The 25,846-nt window shown below is 40.4% G+C and overlaps 1 protein-coding gene across 5 annotated transcripts in view; it reads left to right on the top strand.

The window, feature by feature from the left end:
• The window catches only part of LOC131691208 (putative polypeptide N-acetylgalactosaminyltransferase 9), a 253,878-nt gene that overhangs the window by 132,497 nt on the left and 95,535 nt on the right, over window positions 1–25,846 (top strand). For all 5 annotated transcript variants that reach the window (XM_058977439.1, XM_058977437.1, XM_058977438.1 and 2 more), the window contains one exon: window positions 2,934–3,002. The gene's annotated coding sequence lies outside the window, so the exon portion shown is untranslated. The remainder of the gene's footprint in view (window positions 1–2,933; window positions 3,003–25,846) is intronic.

Genomic DNA, 25,846 nt, shown 5'->3' with positions numbered 1-25,846 from the left:
GAGAAAACACTACCGAAAAAATGAATAGTTGATCGGAAATTAGCCCCAATAAGACTTCAATCGGACTAGTATCGATGATCATGGGCAATGAAAATTCGTCGCGTCTGTTTTTGTGAATCTAATTTACAAACAATCCGATATGTAAAATAGGAAATAATTTCCTTGATTTATAACATCTCAGGCTATCATAATTTGTCTGTATAACGTGTTATGTTATCATGTTATCGTTTTCATTCCAATTAATATATCATAGAGAAGAAATAGCGAAATCTGTCTAAATATTGTTGCAATAAATAGTGATCCGGCCCATTACACTGATAAGATTAGCTTTTCTAGGCAATACTCCCACGGATAGCTGTGTGGAGTTCAAATTTCTTTTGTTTAGAAGACATATGATACTCTCGGTAGCCGGCTACCCAGAACTAAAAACTAAGCACTCGCTTGCTTGGAGCGAATCCTAGACCTTATTCCCTTCTAAATCTCCAACTCCGCAACACCTATGGAAGAGTCTGATGAATCGTCGTTCGTCCGTTAAGTAGGTGAAGCATCAACACTTCCCGCCTATCTTATTCTTTATCCTTCCCCATGAACGATGGAAATGGGGTCGGCTGGGGTATCATGCTGTTGAGGTTTTAATATGTGTCGGATTGGCATGAATTCCTACGTACAATTTCCTTGGCAACTCTTATTAGATAATCAGCAGTCAAACATGATGAAGTCAGTTGCAATCCGTCAAAATCGTCGTCATAACGCAAGGCAAACGCTTGTTCAGTCGTAGTCATTTAAATAAACGTATGTGATTAGAATTTGAATGGAAAAATTGAGAGTGAAATGTTTGACTGTCTAAAATTAGTTCAGAAATACCAAAAAGTAAATTTGATCCGTAAATCCGCAGAAAATGCGAAACTTAATTCTTAATTTACGCAACAATCCGCAGGATTGGCATCACTGTCTATACGCCTTGGCTGGCGCAATGTTAACGCAGAAAAGAACCTAGCCGAAATTTTAAATTAAAACGTGCAATCCAGAGCACCCTTGGATGGATACGACCCATGCCCAATCAATTTCAAATTTCCCGTCAGACGGCGAGCGCCTGTGTGTTCTAATGCAACGTTCACGCTCACTCATTCAGCCAAAACAAAAAAAAACAACGATTTTCACACTCTGTACCGTATCTTTGCCCATCATCGTGCGAAACCGAAAATTGGCTTCCGCTTTGTCTGTTTGTGCTGATGGTTCGTTTCCCCGCGTCATCTGATCAAACATTTCGCAGTTTGCGAGTTTTTTGTTTCATCACGTTTTTCGGAATGAAAAGAAATTTTCTAACGGGCCGATTACTGCGAAAAATCGGATGTCTCATCCAAGAAGGCGTTCCTTTTGTTTTGCGCTATCGGGGACAGGAAGAGACGCTGGGCGATTCAGTCAGCGGGTCAGTGCTGTGGCACGGCGCAGCCTACTATCATGAGGAGCGGAAAGCTTCAATTATTCATGCCGGTCAGTTTGTGGAAATGACCAAATCATTGAAAAGGGGGGAAAAATAGATGTAAAATACACAACTTAACTACAACTACCGGGCTCGAAATTGGTGGTCGGTTGGTGGTTTGAATTTTAGTTTAGACTCAGAAAAAGTACCGATATGCCACAGTGGCCGTCACCCGTATGGATCAGTTGGTGTTGGTACATGAATGGGGGTCGACGATCGAAATAGAAAATAAAATGTCCCAAATAATAGATCTAACAGTGTTAATAAACATTTCTCTAGATTGATATTGGACTTCAATAATTTGTAACATTCCAATTAAGTTGGGGAACAGTCATCTAACATGCTGAAGAGAAAATTGCTCCAAATTTATCAGCCGGTCATGCTGCGTGACGAACCATACAAAAATTTTAGAGTTTTGCGCTCTGGATCACATATGCCACCATGGTCGGACTTATTGTGGCGTTTGTTACCTACCCCTCGGTTTGGTCGTCTTGGATTGCTAGGTTTTTTCAACTCTTTATTTATGAACATTTGGCGATGCAAGTCCCGTTTCGGTCGTCATCCAAGCATGCTTGCCATACAATGGGCAGTTTTTGTTGTTCCACATTTTTTCAGCTTTTGGGAATTTTCGTTGGTCATTTCGGATTTGATCCTTCGTTTCGGTCGTGTGTGTGTTCCATTGCCAGTTTCCGTTCATTTCGACATCCTGACCGAGGTCTAACAACTATGACTGCAAAGAGGATAAAAAAGTACAGACCAATATTTATGGGACGGTTTAATTCCGGCGTGATTTGCACAATGAATATTTATTGCTCTCTTTTCGGACCGGCCTATGGAAAACTAACGTTATGTTGACAGTGCTATTTTTATCAGACTTCAACACTTGATGTTCGCAGGACATCGCCTGCTTTAACTGTAATAAAGCAATCAGGAGGCTCTGATTGCGAGCAACAGTGGTTGCCATGGGCGAGAAGAACCATCGTAATTTTAATCGATTGCAATCACTGATAATTAGACATTTGTCAGCTTGGACCAGCCAAGACCGAACGCTTTCGATTAACGTCGGTTTAACTTGGTGGACTCTGAGTAATGACACGCTAAAAGCAAAGCGAGGAAAGTGATAAAATCTTTGTGAATAAATACTTTCCCAGCCGGCTTGTTATGCTGCCCGGGCGCACCGTTCGCAGCAGGTCATGCTAGGTTGCCTAATCACCTGCTGGTAGTGGTGGCAAGTAGGTGACGTTGTTGTGTCATAGGCGTCCGGTAATTTGTTTTTTTTGTGTGCGAATTGCTCAGTTTAGTACAAATGAAATGTGTTGATTACGTGTTGGTAATTTTTTGGTCAAAGTGATATTTAATCTAATCTTTACCGTCAAATTAACTTTATGTACCTAGTTGCACGCGCAATTCACTGAAGAAAGTTTTTTTTATGTTGTTTTTCTCCTTTCAGACGGACGAACGCTTGGTGCAATCAGGGGCCACTGCAAAAGCCACCGGCAAACAAGAAATATCAATTAAGGTACGTCATACAGAGGCAATAGAAGGACTGATTTTATCGGACACATAGCAAACGATATAAAAACCTGCGGGTCGTCGTCAGTGAGGGAAAGTTGTCAAGAGAAAAACTAGAAAGTGAAAATTCAATCAGCCTGTGGGTGACAGTATTGTCACACGTGTGTATGTGTGTCGATGTCGGTAGTTCGCAGTTGCAATAATAATCACGACGATTGCTCCAGGCTTCCCTGGCACCGAGATCATTCATCAGCTTTCCTTTCCGGTCGACTCTCCCGTACCGGCCTCAACCAAGCTCGGCTGTCGGTTAGGCTTTCTAGGTTATAAAATATACACAGCATCGTAGTTGGCCGTTATTGAAACAGCTCGGTAGCATCAGTTCACGGTGGTTGGTGGCAACCGGCTAACCAGCAACGAACGGTGGCAGCGGCTACTACGACGATGATGTTGCGGTTTTCGGATGGGAAAATGGTTTACGACCTAATTTGCAGCAGTCAGTACCGATACCTGTCTGGTTGCCTTCTCTGGTTGTTTGTTGCTTGTTGTTTGTCAGCTGCCACAGCTTAACTACGATAAGTTTGTTTTGGTCCCGAGTGTCACTCGGATGTTGGCACTTTGTCGTTGAATAGTTTACTACCACTGGAACTGGTGGGAAGGGGCAACCGACTACAGGATGTTTTCCAAGTTAAGCCTAATTGTCACTCTACTCGGTGTTATTAGCTGATTGGTTACGGTAGTTAAGGAAGGGGGGGGGGGATTAACAAACAGTTTCCATAGCATCTAATTTACCTAACTCGGTCGATGGTGGACGAGAGTGATAGTGGTATGAGGTTTTACTTGTAAGGAAAGCGAACGTACGTAATGGTGTTTTGGGTCCGATCGATTGAACGTAAAATAGCAGTGTACAGAAACCGCTCAGACTTTGTAGATGTTTCCGAGGCACAGAGAGCTGAGTCCCATATCAATGGATTCAGTTCGATAAATTGGATCAAAATATTGAATTTCAAGTCTATCTGATTTTTTTTCGAAATCACGGAATAAATTTACTTCGTAATGACGCGTTTGATAGGCCGATCGATTCGAGAGTCATAGCCATTTCAGATATTGAAAGTGTTACTGTTAATAAGTGAAATCTTCAAGAGGTCAAACAAAGCAAACGCCGCTAAGGAACGAGATTAACAGCAATGGTTGAAGATGGCTCCCTTGAGGTACTCTCGTTGTTCTGGTTACATGTTTCTCAATTTCACGTATAGAGATATTTGCGGAAAACCTAGTTTGTGGTGCGCATAAAAAATAACAACCCATGTTGCTCAGTTAAGATGCACATTTTAGCTTAACATTTCATTCTGGAGTCTCAAATAGCTTTGATCCTACATAAAGAGAGTGATCGTTTTGATATAAGCTTTAGAGGAGTATACAGTGCACTCGTGCAACTTTCCACTAGAATGGCATGAATTTCGTCTAGGCCAACTGATAATGCGGGATTTAGCTTCCCTGTACTAGCCAGAACATCTTCTACAGAGAAACCTGTATACCCTAGGTTCGTGACAGTGCAGAGGGAGCATCGCGAACACCGCATTCCACCTGAGCGAATTTAGCAGAAGATCTATTGAATACACAGGAGAAACAGTTTACGAATAGATTCATTGCGATTCGCAAGGCAGAAGCGCGTTTTCCTGAATTTCTATTGAAAAAGGATTCTGTTAAGGTCAGACCGGGTCTGTAACACGTGTCCGAGAATTTTCCTTTTTAGTACTTATAAGTATTGATGGGACCCTGGCTTCAGTCTAGGGTGAGATGCTCTAATAGTTTGAAAATCCCTATCTTTTAGCAACTTATCATAAAGACCCTGTGAGGAAAAAGGAATGTTTCAGCGGACTTATACAAGGTCATCGGTTTTCTGAAGTAATGTAGAAACGGCCAACTAACTTCCAAAAGTCACAAGATTAGAGCTAGATCAACAACCTCAACTACAAGAGAAGACGCACCGGTTTTGCCCTTGAAATTAACGCAATTGTGCCGTGGATTCTCTGGAGATCGCTACCGAATTGGGGAATTACTTCGCCGTAATATCCGCTGACATCGCCCTACATATATCCTTTGTCAATCGCAAGAAAAATTTGGAATCTAGCTACTACACTCGCTCCGGACTATACTTCAATAAACTTTTCTCAGGTTCCGAGTTAAACCACGCTTTCATCTTAACTCACGGAGAAGTACCTGGCTTAGATGGTATCGGCTACCCGCTACTACGGCATCTGCCGCCGCTCGCCAAGAGAATATTACTCAAAAGCATCAATCAAATGTGGGACCGTGGCCTATTGTCGGAGAGCTGGAACACCACCTTTAACACTCGGTCAGACTCTCTCCGAGAGCCAGCATGCAGACATCGCGGTGTTAGATATTGCCAAGGCATTCAATACGGTTTGGCGGAAAGAAATGCTTTACCAACTACTGAGATGGGAGATTAGGGGAAATCTTAGACAGTTTCTTCAAAACTACCTCAGCAACCGTAGTTTCAAAGTCTTCATCGGCGGCCATCAATCAGAAACGTTCCACGAAACGAACGGAGTATCCCACGGATCAGTTCTCGCCAGGCCCGGCGGAATACGTGGGTAGTATGGGTAGTACTACCCACTCGAAAATAACCGAGGGGAGGAATTATCCACTCGAAAGTTTCGCGCACAAAATGAATGCGTCCGAAACTCTCGATGTACAACAATTCTATATTTTAATTCAGATACAAATTTCTTTGCTTTACAATTTCAATTTCTTCAAAATGTGGGATCAGGATGCGATTGAAATTTGAAATTATTTTTTATTTCTTAAAACGAGGAATTCTAATCGATGTACAAAAAATATTAACGTGATTTTATTCAGAATGAAGGATGCAGTTAGAAATATGTTAAAAGTCTAATTATATAATCCGCAATTTTTCAAAAAGAATTATTATTTGATTAAAAATTAAAACAAAGAGAAACACTTTTATAAGGAAGGCAAAAGACATACACAAGAGGGATCAGAGTAGCAGAGATCGTGTCAGGGGAAGTGAAGAGAGGGCGGACAACAATGACAGGGAAAGGAAGAAATTTAACTTGCAGCTTTTTGGCAAACGGAAGATCACTGTCAGAACATCATGAACCGGATCGCCGACTGACCTCTTTGGATCTGCTGGAAACTCTTTTGGGACCTGATTGCCGGGTAGATGTTAACATAACTATCGAGAGAGGAGATAACTAAATTTGGATATCTAGGGTGGTTAAAATGTGTATTTGAGAGACATATAGGGGAGATCGAGGATACCCAGCACATCTTGCAGTGGAATGAGGTCGAATGTATTCGGTTGGCAGAGATCTGCCGTTAGAACACTAGGCGCATGACCAGACAACATATTCAATGCCGTGATAAACTCTCTCCACGACTCCAATATCCCGGAGATGCGCATTCGACGTATAATTATTGGACATGACCCGAGATATCACACGAAGGACCTCATCAATCCCCTTTAACCAAGGTTTGTTGTTACTTTTGGGATCTCTAAACTTCCATGGTTCCATGACAGTTGCCAGTTTTCCAGCGTCCTCTGACAAAAAATACTGAAAAACTCGTTGAAATTACGCGATATTTCATAAAAATGACATTCTAATGCCTAAGTGTTCATCTGCTCATTACCCGCAATAGAGTAGTGCAAAGGAACTAAAACTAATATTTGTATCTGGCAATCTGGCATCATTTTTCAGATAAAGCCCTCAGGAACTCTCATATTTTCAAAAGACGCTGTAACGATGTGGTCGCCCTAGCCACTCCAATACTGTCATAGTAAATAGCATAGAAGCTATGCACAGCTGTCATCTTTTGATGCACGTTACGGTAATATGCGAGCATTTATGCTGTCAGATAAATTTGTGTGTTTAAAAACTCATCATTTCGTTTATATACAGCATTATCATTTCGTCGTGGAAAGTCGATTTGACTGTGGAACTACATGGAATGGTGTTGTCACCGAAAGATTATTGGTTGCGTGTATTTCGATCAAAGGTTGAATCGTAGGGCCTAGCTTCCAGTTGAATCATTTTTTTCTCTCTGTTGGGGCAAAGCGATTGAAAGTCCTTTAAGCAAAACACCTTCGATTTTTGCGGTGACATGTTGCTAAAAGCTATGCATTTTTATTAGTTCGGAAATATAATGACTTACATTAAAGCTAACCTCACTTTCTTAAATGCCTCCAAGGCATCCAGCATATAGGGATGGGTACAGATTAGGTAGCTACAAATTGGATTCAATTATGAATTATATAAATTCCAACACTCCTACTTACAGTTCAAAATATCTATTTACTTTCAATACGTATTCATATAATTTAATTCCAAATTATAGAAGCTCCTTGCGTGTTGCTAACGTCGATATGCCTGCTTTTGTCTTATCACTGTTCTTCTCGTGAGGAGTTTGACATGTGATGGTGATCGATCTGATACCTGGTACATGTTCGAGAGGATCGACGATGTTATCGCATTACTCTCAGTGACACTCTCGTTATTTCGTCGACAAACCGGTGCCAATAACTGCGTTTTTCAGCTCTCGTCAAGTTTTTCATTTGTATTTCTAACGTCACATATATTCGGAATCATTCGGGCGATTCGACTTTCAAAAAGTGCTTATAAGAAGTTTTCGCGTATAATTTTGAGCACTCTCCACGGAATGGGAGACCGTCCACTGTTGCTCGCGCCGGGTACTGGTTTCGTCTGACATTTGATCGCAGTGAAGAATCAAACCAGTCCAAACCTTGTACGCCTCCACCGCAAGAATTTCTTGTTTTAATTCGATTGTTTCGGATATAGTGGACGCGTGGCTCTTTCAATCAATGGAATTTGTGTCATTTTCACCGTATTTAAGAAGGTCATATTGAAATTGTCGCAAATATCAGGCAGTTAGATAGATTGGTTATCATCGTGAAGACAATCTTATGGAATACCGTGAGAATTGAAGTCTGCGATGTATATGGAAACAATACTAATAAGTCTTTGCTTTTGATCCGGATTTGACAAGCGACAACTTCAATACCTGGTACCGAGCAAAACTTAATCCGATTGAAAGAACAGCACATTTTGATCACCAAAAATACTCTTCCATAGTGTTTTCTCGGCTTCAGCGATTAACGTTAAAATTGTGGAAGATCTACATTGGAAGTTAACCAGGTTTTACACAATGCAAATGCAAAAAAATGTAGGGACACTTGGTGTTTTTGATGTCCTATGTGGAAATCTTGGTTTTGTAACAGCATCCTTCAAGGGACAGTTTCAGGCTTTTACAAGGAAGCTAAGCAGAGAAAGCGATTTTCCTCCTTCGAAAATGTATATGACACACTAGAAAATGTTCCCACAATGGAATGGTCAGACTCTCGCTTTTTAGTGAACGAGAAAGCATGGTCGGTAGCGTAGCCCTATTTAGCAATTCTTCTCGAAGCATTCTTCAAAAGAGTGCTTCAATTTTTCCCCAAATATTTATTATGTAGAATATGTTGAGAGATCGTGCGGAGTCTCTCCACAGTAGGAAAACTTTTCATAGTTCTTTCCGCATTTTCCACACCGTGCCTTGTTTCTACAATAGGTAGCTCTGTAGGCCCAATGATTTGCGGCGAGGGCAGTTCATGCCTCACGGCACAAAAAGATGAACAGGTAGACGAGCCCCGTTAAAAAAAAACAAAGTGTAGAAGAGCAAACCCTGCCAAAGGCTCGATATGAGGCTGGTGGAAAATTAGTGGTTTTCTTACATTCCTCGATTTTGCCGAAAGCAATTACTTGCAAACCAGAATTTTCACTGACTAAAGCAAAGGGTTCTTAAGAATCCAACTTTATACTTCACAATTAGGGCCACTGTAGGAGACTACACCATCAATCTCTACTTCTCAGGCGGGTACATAGACAAGACTTCTTCATACATGGCCGAGTGTTTAGTTAGATCCCGCATATATCGATGATGTTAAATGGCTTATATTTGCTCCGGAAGAAGACATTTCTGGTACCGGTTGTATTAGATGGATTAGATTTGTATCGAAAAGTGGACTTATTGGCATTATTTTTGCAACCGCAGAAATATCTAAATCGACCTGCACTGAGGGGATGTCGGTCGTTGGAGATACTTTGCCGTTTGCCAACACTATCATGCGGGCTTCAGTACCTGCGAAAGGTGGGAACGGAAAATAATGCAACGAAATTCATAAGAATGGAGTAATTGGTAGTTAGCTGTGGAACATTTGAAGTATCAGCAATCAACGAACACATTTTCGCTGAGCCGTCGGCCATACAGCCCGTTAGGAAAGTGTGTTTCCAAACAGCTATCAGATATTATCCGAGATTCCTGTTCACTTAAACACGCCAGGTCTGATCGTTCGTTACCAAGGGTAGAAATCTCTCCGAATCTTAGTACCCACTCGGGAAAAAAGTGTTCCGCCGGTCTTGGTTCTCGCTGGTGAGCATCAATGCTTTGTTCTAGGTCTTGTCAAAAGGTGTGTACATGTTTGTCGACATCGTCATCATGCTTGTCGGAAAGCAAGTTCGGCGCATATGAAGAAAGCTATGTTATCACACATTGTTGAAACCCACATCACCTGACCTTTCGCAGGGTATCTCGTTCCCTACCGACGAGAACCCAATATTCTAGGAGTAACGATCAACCGCAGAATGACATTCCTCCCACACTTCCGGCAAATTAAGAGGGACTGCGAAAGCAGGCTAAGATTCATCCGCACTATCAGCTATCGACATCCTGAATAATTAGGAGCACAGGCATGCTGGCCAGGCTATCATCAACGGTGGGATTTTAAATGAAATAGAAATCACGTGCCTAAATTGGGACGGCCTGATCGACGCACTTGCCTCTGATACTACAGCGTCCATTGACACGGGCATACCCCCATTCCATTGGACAACCGCCATCGCCAACACTGACCGGGCTCTCTGCGATCTCGAGAAAACATCAGGTGGTTATTGTGCCTTGCTCGAGGCGGTGATAGAGATTTACCGAGTTTTTATGGGCCTCGAACTCTCACCTCTGGTCCGTCTGCACAAAGTCCGTAAACGGCCCTGGTTCAATAACAGATTGAATATCTACACCAGTTTTGCCAAGTCAACAGAAGCGGGCGCCCTTCCTAGCGTAGTCCGAGCCAACTATCGAGTCAGCTAGTCAACGATCGCTACCCGAATCACTTCAGCATCTACACGCATGCTTCCAAGCTGGACAATGCAGTAGGCACCGGGATGAGTGGAGTGGATGAGTAGTTCACCAATAAGCTCGGCTCTCTCAGCAGAATCTGCGGCCATCGCGTAACCCATTTTCCGAAAACCAGCAGACATTCCAATTGTCGTGTTCTCTGCCTCACTATCCGTGATTACATTCCACAAGATGGGTGAATCCTGACACCCTTTCGCACAAGAAATCAAGGTCCGCTGCGACTCAATGACAACTGCGGTCATTGTGGCGTCGAAGGGAAGGCCGATAAATTTGCTGCACTCGTACGAACCGCTAGAGAGTCAATCACCCACGAAGCCCCCTCCACCGGCATAATGAGAGACCATCCTGATGCACTCCTGGCGACTGTTGGCGCGAACGCTTCGGAAGGTTAACACTAACGATACACTAAACACACAGTATGAACGCAGGTCCTCCGCCGCCAACTGTTTCAGATGAAGAGAAGGTTTACCGCGACCTATAACATCAACCAGTAACAACTTAACCGCCCCTCGATTTGTAATCAGCGCATCGACGAGTAGGACACCCTTAGGGCTTGCATAATCGCTTCTGATGGAAACGACCAGTAACAACTAAATTATGTGAATCAGTACCATGTACCATTTTATTTTGCTTTACTTTTCTTAATCGGCGAATCCAATCAATTAAAAGGACCACCGGTAGGGACCCGGTTGTCACCGCTTTTATGTGAACTCTCCATCGCATACGTCGATAAAAAAAATGGATGAAAACATCGCAGGAGGATAATGTTGAACGCTGGTGGAGATTCGTCGACAATATATTCAGCATCATCGAACGTGAGGAACTACTAGACCTATTAGAAGCTATCAACAACATCCACAGGGATATTCGTTTCACATGTGAACAAGAACGACAAGGAAAGCTCCGGTTTAGAATCAGTTCAATCAAGGAAGAACTGAGGAGGATATCAGTAGTATATGACGGAAATAGAAAGAATTCTTCGCTCAAAAATGAGGAAATTTGATATAGAAGGACAAAAAAAACTCAAAACAAGTTTGGGATCCATGAAAAACTCGATCGAAGAATTAAACAAATTATGAATCTACAAACTTGCGCCTACTGTAACAAAATATATATATCGGATAAACGAAAAGGAATTTAGAAATCAGATTCAAAGAACACAGCGAAGAAACAAAAAAGGCCAAAAAAGATACGCTAAATGGAACACCATATCACATTAAATCAAAAGTAGCAGACAATACACCTAACACTACTACCTATTCCGTATAAACTACTATAGTTTTCTTCACATATGAACTGTACAAGCGGCACTGAGGAAGTCGACAAGATGTCAACAAAATGCGTATATGTTTAATTATTAGATACCACCTGGTTGAATTAAAAGGAATTCTTTTTCTCTTTTTGTCTGCAAGGAAAAATTGGTGTACCAACTAAGTTGTTTGTTTGTTTATTTTTTTATTTACGTGACTTTAAAAAATGTTTCATTCGTCACGTGTACCAACTAAATTCGGTGATAAGAATCAATTTGTACTAAGGCGAAACATTGCAATTAAATTTAGCTCTCTCAATAATAAACAAAAGATCCAATGTTCGATTCTGTTCATAGAATCGAAAGGATCGGGTTATAAGTTATAATCGCCAAACTGAATTGATCGTGTAGGTTTCTAACGAGTTGACTATACCGTGTACTGAATCGAAGCCTTTCTGGCAATGGATGTTAACCCAGAGTTTCGTTTTTTCTCTATTTGCAGAGTGGGCATTTGGGGTTGCCAAAGAAAACGCCTCATAAATCGATAACCTTCAAGTTCATTCAAATTCTTCAACAAAATTCTTCGCTATGAGCATTTCTAAAACTTTGTCGAAGACACCAACTTTCTAACTCGTCAGTATAAAAAGTTATTTTTTTTAGTGCGATCATAGTAAGCCATGCCTAATTTAAATTGTTATCAGATTGTGGGGAATATTTATACGAACAATTCCTCCAAAGACACTCTGTGAATATATTCGATGGTTGGGCCTCTAGTGAATTAAGTTCACGTTTTTGGCGTTTCCGCCCACTGTGCGTTGGAGGAAACCAATCCGAGGCAATACCGGTAGCTACAGGGAAAACGCGTTATTTCGCACTACTGTTACTCTTACTATGTAGCCACTAGTAGATCGGTCAAACTAGATGGAACCATAATTCTATTCCGGAAGGAGCCTTAATTCCGTGGTGTGACTGTTGATCGGACGATCACGTTCCTTCCGCATTTTTAAGAAAAGGAAAAGGGAATATAAAGGAGAAGACACCTTATCCGCACTATCAGTTCACGTTACTCGGGATAGAATACCGCGCTCTAAATCAGCCAGGATTTCCTCCACAGTCGCCTGGTCTACGGCCTTGAGATAACCAGTGACAATTGGAAAGCTTTAGTCGGTATCCGGAAATTGCAATATCATGGAGCAGATAGAGTTAGCTCGATTATACTTTCGAAGATGCCTGCGTTACGACCGGTAGGATATCCGTCCTAGAGATAGCTGTGGGTTTCTTAGAAAAAAATATCCGGTGATCAGTGCCATCTACTACAGACAGTCATGGTCATAAATGCTACCTTCGTCACTATCTTTCTCACTCCTTTTAATTACATAGTTGCACCTTGAACGGCCGTGAACCAAACACTAGGCTGCCAACAGAGTGGCGACGAGAAGTTGAGCTGGCTGGAGAGCTAGAACTGACACTAGGCTGCGAGATGCGATAAACCTGCTTGCAGCAAATCAAAGGAAGCACGTCAGAGCAGAAATCGGGTGGATATGAGCTGATTGCCAGCCGTCACTTTGACAGGCTCCTTTCTATTTGCTGCAAGCAGGTTTCTAACAGCTCGCTTCTCTCAGTCCCTCTGTCAGCGACCCATCTCCAGTACCGCTAGAGTTATGTTTCTCCAAATGATCGAGGGCAAATACTCTAATCATCTTCATACTCTCGTCGACAGTTCAAAACGTTGCCAGTGTTTTGGGTGTGTGCCGCCATTGCTATTGCCATACCAAAGAACACGTAGATACTCTGACAGTGATCTACTACGATTCTGTCCCAATCATGAAGGCGTTGAACTTGGGGAAGTCGAAGCACCTCTCATTGATCCTCCTCATGTTCTGGGTTCCCGGACATAGCGGAATCCACGGTAACGAGGATGACACCAATTGGATGCACTGCCGGCGAAAGCCTCTGAGCATTTTGTCACTCACTGGAGGAACTTTTGAGGCTGAGACTTAAAAGATAAAGAAGATCTCGAAAAGTGGACAGACAGCGATAACCAAATGCAACAAAAACGACTCCGCGGCCCTTTCGATTGCCAAGATCTTTCAGCATTCCCATCACCATTGTTCAGTGGGTCAGTTTCTCCACTACCCAGCGTCATCTCGTTGTCACGTTGTGAAAATTTGGAATCAATTCAACCAGTGTGGTAGTTCACGTAAATATAGAATGCACTCGATTTGTTATTCGTAGCAACCCCAAGACCTTTCCCATCGGGGTTCTCTGACTTCGTTGTTCTTCCACAATCTTTCATAGATCATTTCTCCAACAGTAAATTTTCGGTAGTACTCAAGTCGCACTCGTCTTCCGGTCATTTTAAAGGATTACTGTGTCCTAATTCATTTTAGCTCTTGTATTCATCCCACTCATTGGAATATATTAGTTAGAGCAGTATCTGCTCTTTCTCTCTCTTCTCTCTCTCTCTCTCTCTCTCTCTCTCTCTATTCAACGCATTAGGTCAAATGGTAGGATGAATAAGAGTGCGTTGTACTCGACTTTTCACTTCGCTCAAACGCGAGTATTTTACTTTTTCCAAACCACATTTTTTATGTTACTGCTTCTTACTGTAAGCCGAGTTACAATCGGAATAGTGTGACATGCTGACTAATGAGATGAATAAAGGCTCGTCTACCCACCTCACCTGCCAAAACCCGCTACATCGAAGCAATTATACCAGAAATCAGATATCTCAGTCATAACAAACAGTTTCGCTTGCCTCTATATAGTTCCTTTATAAATAGTTTGGCTAGAATTCATCTATCGGATCTTCACAGTAAGGAGACAGTTGACTTTGTAACCATAACGTGATTGATTTACAGCATCGCAGAGTAACTTAATGTTCAAGTAACTGGCGGTAAAATTGGCGATATAAAAGATTCCGACAGTTTTAGTTTGATATGTTTCATTGGGTATCAGGTCGTGTCGTTGGTTAGCACTCCTAGCCCTGCTCTATCCTCGCTGGTCGCTGTGCACACCAATGGGTTTATTCAAGTATTTGTTGGCTAAATTTGAGAAGGTAATTGACACGTGCCTGGTTCGCGGAAAACATGAGAATTTTAAACAACTGTCTCGATACAGAATATGTGAGTTCTGTCATTGTGAAGTTTGGTACTCTCATAGAACTTTGATGACATGCTTCTGTCCAGGATTTTGATATATTCCTTTCAATGATTCTGTGGTAGTATCTTTCTGAATTCTGATAGGGATTACATTCCTATCTATTAAACATTTTTATACTTATTCGTATTTTTACGTTTCCTGGTCAGACTTCTGGTGGCATTTATCTCAAGATTCTTATGGAATCCTTCTCCGGATTCGAATGGTATGCTGCTCAGGATCCGATAGGTTTTGGTTGTAACCATAGCAGGATTTTGAAGCAAAGATTCTCAGAGTTCTGGTAGAAGACTTTCTCAAATCGAATTCTGCTGAAGATTATGACAGAAACATTTTCATGGAACCTTGTTAAATATTTTGGTAAAAATCCTGCTCAAAATTTTGACGGGTTCTGTTAAGTATTTTGAAGTAATCTTGCTTACGATTCTGACAACTTCAATATTGGGATGGAACCTTTCGCAAAATTTTGATATTATTTGGCTTGTAATTCCAGTTAACTGCTGCTAAGATTTTTGATGGCTTCTTTATCAGGATTTTGTTTCAGTACATTAATTTCGAAAAGCAGCATTGACCTCATATACTTTACCACATTTTGAATTCCTTCTAAGCCATATCGGTGGGACCGTTACATGTATCGTATTTAATTGATTTATCTACCTGTCTTGAGCTTATTTATGAATGGAATTAATTATTGAACGATTCTGAATGTTTTTATCAAAGCTAGTTGGAACCTGAAAACAAATACAACTGTTAGATCTACCAAATTGCCATTAACTTTGATTGCTAATCAAATCACTGCCATTAAAAGTGAACACAACAAATAGATGCAAATAAAAACGTCAATAGGTCATGTGCTCGATTTTCATGATTACTGTTGTCCGCAATCCAGCAGCAGTAGGCCATGATGTGTTTTGCTTGGTCGGCATGGGTATAAGGCTGTGAACACTACCACATCAAAAGGGAATAGGTGTTCATATTCTGCTTGTTTTCCTTAAACATTACTGATGCTCGAAGACCTAGTACAGGCTCTTAATTTTACATCCGTAACGGTGTAGATTGATTTGAATGGGCTTGAATGGTGTAGGCTTCTTTTATCCCATCCAATAGTATCGAGTTCAAAATATTGCTCTGCGTTCCTTCGCTATGTTAACTCCCTACAAAAACAGGCATCGGATATGTAACATGCAAAGGAATGCCCATCGAGGAAACATAAAACATGGAATTGATCGAACATTTTTTTTTCTATACCGTATCTCGGGGTGTGTTAAACCACTTCGAAGATTATCTGTTTTTTTATCCGGGTTTTGAGTAACATTCGCTTTTGTTCGACCAAGAAAAAAAATACAATTTTCATTATTCCCGAAACATTTTGTTATTCCTAAAGTTTTCGCTGTTTATGGGTTCAAAGACACCTCGTTCGACGGCCCAACATAAAACATATGAACATGCTTCCTCTGACAAGCTCTCGCAGACAAAAATCCACTACCGGTTAGTTGAAATGAAAGTGTAAACATCGAACAATATAGATATTAATAAAAGAAGAGATGCCAAAAACCGCATTCAACAAAGTAGCATGCTCTGGTAACTGGTGTTTTTAGCCTATCACAATGCCAACAGGAAAAAAACGGTATGCATCGAAGTTGGCGTTGCTGCGGGTTATTGCCATGACTGAACTATTTCGGACGTTTGTTCAACCGGTCAACCTATTAATATGTGGTTGAAGTATACCTCCAACGAATCGTGCAATTTCAACAAATAGAAGGAATACACGGATTGCGTAACTGAAAGTTTTCCCATAGCGAACGGTTACCAATGTATGTTCGCGTTCGAAACGGATTTATTCAGTTAACTTGTATAAATTTTTCCTTTCGATAACGTTCGTCACTGCCGTTCAAGTCACGAATCACCATCCAAAACAAGCTTAGAGGTCTTCGACATTGAACTAACGAACGATCTCAGGCCAAGTCTTGGAAAACCTTAACAAACGGAGGTGTGCCTGAAACCGTCGCCTTTTAACGAATTGTACATTTTCCACGATCCCATAAAAGGTCATGAATGTATAACGTTACCAAGACGTCTAGCATTGTTGTTTTGTTTACGTGCAGCATAGTGTCGTTCACCGCAACGGGGCTCACTAACAAGTTTAATATGCAATCTGTCTGGTACCTGGAAATGTCATGGCAGTGAAATTAATCTGTGTAAATGTTCTACCACAATGTCATTCTTTTGTTTGTGTAGTTTTAGTTACTTGGTATATAAATATGGTCAACCTCCAGTTTTTTTTGGTTAAAAGAGTAGATCAAAGATAGGTTCTCATTTGAATTAATTTAAGTTGAATTTTACTGAAAATATAAAAAAAAACCTTAGTAAACTGTGCATAATTTGGTTTGAACTTAACACACAACATAAACGTCACCGATCAGAGTAAGCACCGGCCGCCTTTGAGTTATGTTTTCCGCGGTTGGCAACCCCAACCTTAGGCTAGGTGAAGGTAACAACACGGTGCGCGACCAGTAGCCAGTAGTCAAGCAACCTACTACTAGATCATGGCTAAATGATTCGGCTGCCGCGCGAACTGTGTGTGTGTTTGTGTGTAGGGCAAAAATACCATGCGTCAGGCTTCGCGTTTCTCGGATGGACAGCCGGCCTGCGCCTGCTACTTTGTTTTCACTTGCTCATGTTTTCGAGTGCAACGACGTTTCGCTCGTGCCCCGTCATGGTCACTGGAGCTTAAGCAGCTGGACAACGACGCCTGTACAGCCAGCCACTGCGCGCCGACGGCTATGACGGCGCTGCTGCTGCTGCTGCCCGTCGTCGCTCGCATTTTCAATGTCAAAAAGTATGCTTAGCAGCGCACGCTAAACGAGTGTTGCAAAATGTTAATGTTTTCTTGTTGTTTCTGTTTTATTTGGTTGCATTTGCAGCGGATTTGTGTGCACTATCGGTATACGCGGTGGCAGGCGGTGAAGCTTGAAAAGGAAATCACCGCATCATCAACTCTCGCAGGCGACCGATTGGCAAATGCGCACGGCTCTGATCTTATCTAGTCAGATTTGATGGCTCGCCAAGGTTGCGCCTAATGAGGTTTTCTAATTAACTGGTTTTATTGCGGTAATTCTTGACATTCTTGGGCTTAGATGAAAAAATGCCCGTCTCATTTTATTGTTGCTACATAGTTCTTGGAATACTCATACTTGAATCTTTCTATCCGTTGGTTGTAGTTGAACCTCTGATGAAGTTTAAGTTATTAAGTTAATAGTATATCAGCCGAGTACCCCGTTATCTATTTTAGTTTACGCTGGACGTATTCAAGCTAGAACAATTTATTGCTCTGATTGCCATAGGGGGCCGCTTATAAACCACGTGGACAGAAATATTTTAATTTTTGACCACCTTCTCTCCCTCTGTGGACAAGCGTGGACAATCTCTGTACCCCTACTCCCCTACCCACGATATCCACGTGGACTTTTCCAATCTTTTGTTCGGTGATTTCGTAAAAGAGTTTTAAATTCCAGGAAATTATGGATTTTTACAATGCATTGGACTGCTTTGAGGCTGTTATTCGAAAACTATATATTTTTGTCCATTTGAAAAATTCGTAAAAATATTTCGTTTTTAACAAAATTATCAAATCCGAAAAAAATGGTAATTGACTTACAGAAGATCAGCTTAATTTTTCTGAAAGCAAAATTGTGTGATGGCAGTTACAGAATTGCATGTGCGACTTAAGTATTTCATATTATTGGAAAAAATAGGAAGGAAAGCAAACGCCTATGCTAATAATGGTGAAAATTTGTTTTACATTCTAGGCAAGGAAAAAATCATCAAAAGTTCACGTGGACAATTCTCGTAGCCCCCTTTCTCCATGGACATAGGTGCAAACTTTTTCGTACCCCCTCCCTTGCCCTAAACTGTCCACGTTGTATATGGACGGGCTCTAATGTCATGAAGGCAAGTTTTAATTGCTCTTTCACCCAATAGTAGGCGGTGACGGAAATCAACCTCGGTGGATTGTACAGCACCAATTGTGACAATCACAAACACAGATTCTCGTGAACACAATTTCGCACCGTGACTCATTGTTATATATGTAACGTGATGTTTTACATTTCTTATAAAAGAAATGTATAGAATTCGCTCAAACTTTCAAGATTTTTTCCGAGGCCCGGAGGGCCGAGTCTTATATACCAATCGACTCAGCTCGACGATTTGGGACAATGTCTGTGTGTGTGTCTGTGTGTGTGTATGTAACGGACAAATTCTCATTCGTGTTTCTCAGCAATGGCTGAACCGATCTTATCCAAACCAATTTTAAATGAAAGAACTAAAAAACAGTATGAACGCTATTAATTTGTTTTTGATTCTGATGTTTAGTTTCCAAGATATGAATGTTTGAATGCGTAAAAATGGAGTTTTTTGCAATTTTTTCAAATTATCTGCCGAAACTGACAATATAGATTAACAAGTTATATGTTTTTAGACAGCTTTAACGAATACCTTTCGAACAAGCTATAGATTGTTGAAATCGGACTATTATCAAAAGAGATATTTATAATTAAATGCGGACGAAAGATTTTTATCATTTCCAATTGCCAGAAATGAGCGACCGAAAATAAAAGTCGCAAGGACAGAATATGCTTCGTAAAACCCGTTTGAAATATATTAGAGTATAAAAACCGGATATAAACTTCAAGCATAATAATCGGACTGGGACATTCCTCTGTAAGAGTCGGGTAAAAAAACCTTCAGTAAAAAAACCGGAAAGAAATACATCCGATTCTTACAAAGTAGTTTTTGTTAGCCGACTTTTAATCTTGAACATCAAGATATACGGATGCTCCTACGAGCGATTTATTTATTTTTAAACGATTTTTATACAGGAGGTTGATCCTTGCCGAGTTTTACGGGAGAGATTCTTATGCTGAAGGATTTCTGTCCGATTTTTATGCTTGAAATTTATTTCCGATTTTTATATTCCAATATGTTTGAAATGGGTTTCGCGAAGCATGTTCTATCCTTGCGACTCTTATTTTCGGTCGCTCAAATATGACCAAAAACATGTAATCTATTATTAACGCCAAAACGGCTAATTTTAGGTAAATAGTATCTTCGGAGAATTTAATGGAGGTAATATGCCCTTTCTTTAGGTATTGTGCTTTTGCTGATTAATCCCCCTATGAGTGAGATATTTTCACAAATTTTCTTGGAAGTGATTATATCGAAATGATGTCTTCAGCAAATTTGTAGCTCTTACTTTTGCGAATAACTTTACTGAAGACTTCAAATATCTATTTTGAATACTTTAAAAGTTATGGATTGTTGTTTGTGGATTACCTTTTGTCGCCTATTTATTGTTCAATATAGTAATAATCCATTGAAATATGTTACTAGCCGGACCAGAAGGGTCGCGGCCTATATTGCCCCTAGTCCCTGGTCAAGCCACGGGGACCGTTTGGGGTGGGCTCCGAAGGCCTCTTTTCTTGGCTAGCTCGAGCTTGAGGCACGGAGGCTTCAGGGTCGGCTCAATGTCACTCTATCCAATCGGAAGACAAACACGGTCTTTTCACTTTTTTTAATTATTTATTGTAACTTACAATTTTTGTGTGTGAGTGTAGGTGTATAAAAGGCCGGCAGGCGAACGCTGGGACGAAGCGGGAAACGGTCGGCTGCTGTTGCGATGGCTACGACGACGGGATGCTGCTGCGATGGTCTGCTGTTGGTGTGGCGATGGTACGCGTGGGCTGTTGGGTGGCGGGGTCCGATGTGCCCAGCGATGCCACTTTCTGGTGAGTGCGTCGATAGGCGGTCACTGCGGTTGATCTTCGGTGACAGGCCGGCGATTCAAGGGCACTCTGGCACCTCGTAGCTGGTTTCAGCTACCTGCTGATGCCTCGGAAGTCGCGCTGGAACCTCGTGGCTGGTTCAGTCAGCTCGTGGGCACTTTTGACTTGCTTTTAGCGATGATGGTGCCACTATCGACGACGGGCTGTTCAGGGACACCACGCTCGGACTATAAGCCACTCCGATGGCTTTAGGATCTAATGTAATGGGTCCTGCAAGCGGATAATATTGACGAGGGAGGGAAATCTTATGGGTTTGCTACTGGGAATGTTTTAATTTGCGTTTCATACCTGATTCCTTCTCGGTATTTAGTTAATTCACTTTCTATCCTTCTCTATTTGATCCACTATAACTTCTATCATCTCACGTTTACATTATAAAAATGTTTCCAACTGTCTATCTTTAACTTTGAAGTCTGCCTTTCTTGAAGTCTTTAGCAAAAGTGATTAGCATATTCTTTCTATCCTAACCCAGTAGCTTCCCTCTCACTCGCAATTTTCCTCTCCCGTTTGGCTTTATTTCCTGCTTTCCCAGTGTTTTCCAATCCCGAGCGTTTCCTGTTTTCCTAACGTGTGTGTAATTTGATGTTTTGTGTTCATGTGTTACATATTAAAGCTTAAGTATTTATTTAGACCGTTTAAAAATAATTTACGTGTGCTTTACTTTAATTTTCCTCCTAATCACATTAAACATTATATGAAATATTTATATATAAAATAAACGTTATATACTTTCATTATCCAAGACACATATTTGAGAGTATGGTTAAGCCCCCTAACTGTTATACGCAGTATTATAGCGCTAGATAACTGCCTACGTTCGTGTCGAACAGCAGTATGGCAAACTCTCTTGCTCGCGTTTTGCTCTCGCTTTTTGCAACTGGTCTATGGGGTAAAGGGCCCAAATGGTAACAAATAAGCCAAACATTATTACGATAAAACGAATTTTGTATTTCATTTTGCTATCTACAACCGCTAGAAATAATCACCGAACACTTCCAAGTTGTCTGGAAGGAACTTGATAACTTATCAGTGCAAAAATGTTCATTTGTGCGAACCTTCTGACTGCAATTTTTCTAACTTATAACCATCGGATCGATCTGAAACATAGCGGAAAATGGAAAGCGAAATAAATAACTACAAGCAACGCACAGTGGGAAAAAATGGACCCAAAACGCGACTTTTCTTAAAAAGGCTGGATGTCCTTTACCAGGTAAGGTTTTTCTTATGTAAAAAGGGCTGAAAAATTTATTGCTAGTATTTATAACGACCGCACGGTACGCTATCATGCCCGTTTCGCCCCAATTCTCCTTTTCGTTTGAGTTTATTTTCAAAACTGAATATATAACTCGAAAGAAAGTTGGAAACGGCTGACACAAATTGATATTTCTTATGTAAAAAGTCCAGAAAATCAATTGAAGACATTTAGAATCATCTCACGAAACGTATATACCCATTTTACCTCAATTCTCCGCAAAACTAAAGTTTGAAGTTAATCCTGGCTTTATATTTCGGTAAAAGGCTATATGCGGCTGATCACAAGTGATGATTCTTATGTATAAAAATCCAGATTATCGTTTGAATATAGTTAGACTGGTCGCTTGAAACGTATGTACCCGTTTTACCCCAATTCTTCCCATAACTCAAGTATAAAATCAAACCAGGCTCTATATTCCAGAAAGAGGCTGAATGCGGTTGATCAAAAGTAGTATTTCTAATGCAAAAAATTCTGGGAAATCGATTGAAGATAATTAGAATGGCCGCACGAAACATGTGTACCCGTTTTACCCCAAATCTTCCCATAGCTCAAGTATGAGGTTAAACCTAGCTCTGCTTCTCCGAATGAAGCTGAATGCGGCTGATGAAACGTAGCAATTCCTATGTAAAAATTTTCGGGAAATCGAATGAAAATAGAATGACCGTACGAAACGTGTATACCCGTTTTACCCCAATTCTTCACATAATGTATGTGTGAAGTTATACCTTACTCATTATTTCAGAAAGAGGCTGTAAGCGGCTCACCAAAGTAGTTTCTCTTGTGTAAATCAGCTCAGGGAATCGATTGAAGATACTTGGAATGACCGCACGAAACGTGTTGACCCGTTTTACCCCAATTCTGTCCCTTACACTTGTGTGTGATTATACTTACCCAACATTTCAGAAACAGGCTGAAATCGGCTGATAAAAAGTAATTTTTATGTTAAATACTTCAGGGAATCAATTGAAGGTAGCTAGAATATCCGCACGAAACATGTGTACCCGTTTTACCCTAAGTTCCTCTGATAACTCAAATATGAAGTTAAACCTGGCTGTTCTTCTCCGAAAGAGGCTGACTGCAACTGATGAAAAATAGTAATTCTTATGAACAAAAAATTCGCGTTCAGCCTGTTTTTGAAATGATGAGTAAGGTATAACTTCACACATACATTACGTGAAGAATTGGGGTAAAACGGGCATACACGTTTCGTGCGGTCATACTAGCTATCTCCAATAGATTCCCCGGAATTTTGTACCTACGAATAACTACTTTTCATCAGCCGCATTCAGCCTCTTCCCGAGAGGTACAGCCAGGTTTAACTTCACATGTGAGCTATAGGAGAAATTTGGGGTAAAACTGGTACACATATTTTGTCCAGTCATTCGAACTATCTTCAATCAATTCCCTGGACTATTTAACATAAAAAAGTTACTTTTAATCAGCCTGTTTCGGAAATAACGAGTAAGACATTACTTCACACATACATTATGTGAATAATTGGGGTAAAACAGATACAAACGTTTCGTGCGGTCATTCCAACTATCTTCAACTGATTCTTCGGATTTTTCTACATAAGAATTACTACTTTTCATCATTCAGCCTCTTTCCGAGAAGTACAGCCAGGTTTAACCTCACACTTGAGCTATGGGAAGAAGTTGGGGTAAAACGGATACACGTGTTTTGTCCAGTCATTCGAACTACCTTCAATCGATTTCCTGGATTATTTGGCATAAAAAAATTAGTTTTGATCAACCGCTTTCTGCTTCTTTCTGAAATATTGAGTAAGGTGTATCACCACGCTTGTATTATGTAAATAATTGGGGTAAAACGGATACAAACGTTTCGTGCGACCATTCTAACTATCTTCAACCGATTCCCCGGATTTTTCTATATAAGGATTACTACTTTTCATCAGCCACCTTCAGCCTCTTTTCGAGAAGCACAGTCAGGTTTAATTTTCCACTTAAGATATGGGAAGAATTGGGATAAAACGGGTACATACGTTTCAAGCGACCAGTCTAACTATATTCGAACGATAACCTGGATTTTTATACATAAGAATCATCACTTTTGATCAGTCGCATATAGCCTTTTACCGAAATATAAAGCCAGGATTAACTTCAAACTTTAGTTTTGCGGAGAATTGGGGTAAAATGGGTGTATACGTTTCGTGAGATAATTCTAAATGTCTTCAATCACTTTTCTGGACTTTTTTACATAAGAAATATCAATTTTTGTCAGCCGCTTCCAAGTTTCTTCCGAGTTATATATTCAGTTTTGAAAATAAGCTCAAACGAAAAGGAGAACTGGGGCAAAACGGGCATGATGACGTACTTTACGATCATTTTAAATACCTGCAATCGACTCCCAAGACATTTTTACATAAGAACTATTCATTATTGATTACAACACTTAGCCTTCTATCAAGCTATTGAGTAAAGTCGCGATTTTGATACTTTTTTCCCACTGTGCAACGGCGTAGCCAAGAGAAGGTTTTGGGGTTTAACACCATACAACCCCCCCCCCCCCCCCCCCTCCACCACACCCAAAAAAAATATTGGATTGAAGTTGAAAATTTATTGATGCAGACTGATTTAATTCAATTTTACAATAACAATTATCTGATCCGTAGATTGATAACCTGTTGTTGTAAACATCATGAGGACTTTTGATAAATTGTCGGAATGTGATCCTGATATGTAACTGATCTATTGGTCTTGATTTCACAGTTGTCTAATAGCATCAATATCAAATTCCTGCCTGAAAACATTCCAATAGAAAATTCCAGAGTTCTGTAATCAATCATAATCCTCAGATTTATTTTCAAATTGATCTCGTTTTTGTAGAAATGTATTGTAATAAGGGTCTTTGTTTAATAGGAAGCGAAGTTAAAATTGATTTAATGTCTATGAAACATAGAACTGCTCACCAAAAAAATGCATAACTTTCAACAGTTGCTAAAAATGTTTTTGCCTTTCTCATACACTCTAAAATTCGTCAATCTAATTCCGACCCGGAGGGCCAAGTATCATATGCCAATCGACTGAGTTCGTCGAGATCGGAAAATGTCTGTGTGTGTATGTATGTGTGTATGTGGAAAAAATGTGACCTCTGTTTCTCAGAGATGGCTGGACCGATTTGCACAAAGTTAGTCTCAAATGAAAGGTACAACCTTCCCATCGGCAGCTATTGATTTTTTAATTGATGGGACTTCCGGTTCCGGAGTTACGAGTTGAAGAGTGCAATCACACAGCAAATTTCCATATAAACTGAAATGAAAATTTTTCAAAATCAAATTTGTATTTTTGATGCCAAATGACTTAAAAATGCATGAAACATTGAGCTGTTTGACAAAAATTGATTTTTTGGACTTTGGTACATTTTTGCCTTTCTCATATAGAAAGGTTATGCAATCACTCTAAAAATCGTCAATCATACCGGCCCGGAGGGAGTATGCAGTGAAGGGTTGCTACTTTAAAATTAAAACTAGTTTAAAATTTCTTAACAAGTTGAAAATTTTCGGCAGGACCCGGATCTCCCGGATCTTTCTCCTTGATCCGCCGCTGGTTTCAAGCGATGTTTCAGTATCACATAGTATCTCAAGATCGTGGCTGTCGATCCATTGTATGTATGTGCAAATCGTGCTGAACATGTAATATTCATTTCCACCATTGTATTGAACATAACCAGCCATGGAATCGTAGTCTGGACAAATGAGACAAGCACAATTGCACCACTAGGTGGATTAAAACAGGTTTTTATTTTGGGAATGCGTCGACTTGAGACGAAAACGTAATATGATTAATAACGAGGATAACAATTTCCGAATGTAGAGAGAAATTTATGAAAAATGACGCTTTCCATTCGACTCTAGCAGGTTCTGATCGATTTTGATGAGCATTTGATTTTTGTTGTATGACCAATTATATGTATAGGTAAAATATTCAAAAACAGTAATTTAAGGTCAAGCTATCATCATTTTGAAACCGCCAATTTCGGAGGTTTAGTATCTTCGATGAGTTTTACAAACATTAAACAGCGCATCATTTGATAAAATAATTTTGACGGTATATCGTCCAAGAAGTATTTATGGTGAATTTTCTCAGGTTAATTTTCAT

This window comes from Topomyia yanbarensis, chromosome 3, assembly GCF_030247195.1.
Source record: "Topomyia yanbarensis strain Yona2022 chromosome 3, ASM3024719v1, whole genome shotgun sequence".
NCBI lineage: Eukaryota > Metazoa > Arthropoda > Insecta > Diptera > Culicidae > Topomyia > Topomyia yanbarensis.
This window is presented reverse-complemented; position numbering and strand designations above follow the sequence as displayed.